The sequence below is a fragment of the Rhagoletis zephyria genome, unplaced genomic scaffold, assembly GCF_001687245.7.
Source record: "Rhagoletis zephyria isolate East Lansing unplaced genomic scaffold, Rhagoletis_zephyria_1.1 Rzeph_scaffold_02760, whole genome shotgun sequence".
In the NCBI taxonomy this organism is placed as follows: Eukaryota; Metazoa; Arthropoda; class Insecta; order Diptera; family Tephritidae; genus Rhagoletis; species Rhagoletis zephyria.
This window is the reverse complement of record NW_016159844.1, coordinates 14367-16511: the sequence shown is the minus strand read 5'-3', so window position 1 is coordinate 16511 and position 2145 is coordinate 14367.

Below are 2145 nucleotides of genomic sequence, written 5' to 3'. Positions count from 1 at the left end.
GTTCAGGCGCTATCTAATCAGATCTTTGCCTGAAACCACTGGAAATCTCGCGAGCACCCAAATGCTAGACTCAGAAGTAGAAGGGCTCACGAAGGCTTTTCAAAGAGGTACCAAAGCAGCATGTCCCAAAATAAAAAGGAGAAAGCAACGACCACAATGGTGGTCGCATGAAATAATGATCCTAAGGAAGGAATGCAGGATGAAATTTAATCAAGCGAAAGCGTCAAATGTGTGGAACGAATATAAGGACTGCCAACGCAGATTCAAATATGCTGTCAGAGCTGCAAAACGCTCCTCCTGGGAGACTTTTTTCCAAACGATAGAAAGCAACTCGGAGGCAAATCGTTTACGCAAAATCCTTTCGAAAAACCCAAGCGCGCCTAGCTACCTGCTCAAAGTGAATGGTAAATGGACGAGCAGCAGCTCCGAAACGCTTGAGCTTCTCATGCAGACGCACTTTCCTGATTGTTCCGACACCAGAGGATCGAACAATTTACAGATCACTGCCCCAAATGGGGGAATCCATCTTACTACTATTTCTGATGGGGATATCAAGGAAGCTATTTGCAGCTTCTCGCCCTTCAAGGCACCCGGTCTCGATGGTATCCTACCCATCGATCTTCAGAAAACAATGGATATAGTTATTCCAAAACTAATGGCTATTTATAGAGCGGCCATCAGCCTCGCTTATATACCTCAGAGATGGACGCAGGTAAAAGTGGTATTTATCCCCAAAGCGGGAAAATCTTCTCACACCAAACCCAATGAGTTCAGATCAACCAGCCTCTCGTCCTTCTTACTGAAGTCACTAGAGCGCATATTGGATACCCAAGTTAGGGAAATAGTTGGTCCAAAGCTCTCTACTGCCCAACATGCATACAACAAAGGAAAGGGTGTAGATACAGCTCTACACAGCCTTATCCTTGACATTGAGAAATCTCTGTACTACAAAGAGTATGCTCTATCTGTCTTCTTGGACATTGAGGGTGCTTTCAATAACATCAGTCCGGATGCAGTTATTTCACCGCTCCAGGAACTTGGACTTTGCAACACGTTGATAGCGTTTGTCAACAATCTCCTCCGGGATCGGGTTATAAACTCAGAGCTATGGGACGCCGCCGTCAAAAAGTACGCGGCAAGGAGAACCCCCCAGGGAGGTGTACTCTCACCTCTACTTTGGAACATTGCCGTTGACAGTTTGCTGAAAGAAATAGAAAGAAACGGCGGCAGAGTGGTATCCTACGCCGATGATATTGTTATTACGGCTACTGGTAACTATTTAGCAACCCTGACTTGTCTCATTCAAGGTATACTAAATAATCTCTCACGTTGGTGCAGAAATTGTGGTTTGGGAGTTAATTCCACAAAATCAGAACTTGTACTTTTCACAAGGAAACACATCTGTCCACCTCTCGGAAATGTCACTTTGAATGGTTCCACACTGCAGAGAACTGATCAGGTTAAATATCTAGGTCTAATTCTGGATAGGAAACTAAAGTGGGGACCTAACATCGATGAAAGGGTCCGCAAAGCCACAACTGCCCTATACTCCTGCACCAGGGCTATTGGCAAAAACTGGGGCCTGGAGCCCAAAATCGTAACTTGGATCTACACCGCGGTGGATTCTTTTCTACGGGGTAGCAGTTTGGCGGGATTCTCTCAATAAAAAGGTGAACTCTAAGAAAATGGACAAAGTTCAACGACTGGCTTCTCTGCTGATAACAGGAGCCATGAAAACAACATCCACAAAAGCGCTCAACACGCTGCTAGCACTTCTCCCGACGGATCTTTATGCAAAAAAGATGGCATGCAGTACCGCCATTAGGCTCAACGCGACCAAAAAATGGACGCATCCACATATAGGTCACTACAAAATTCTGACCGACCTTACTCAGTTTCCGACAACCGATTACATTCCGCCCACCCGCACTTCCAAGGCCATGTTCACGACCCTTCTTCCCTCAAGGGAGGAATGGTCAATGGACACTGTCAGGAAGAGCGGATCCATCCATGTCTACACGGACGGATCGAAGCTGGAAAAAAGAGTAGGTGGTGGGGTCTATTCGGAACAGTTAGGCATATCATTCAGCTTCCGCCTCCCTGATTACTGCAGCGTTTTTCAGGCGGAACTGATAGCTATCTCAA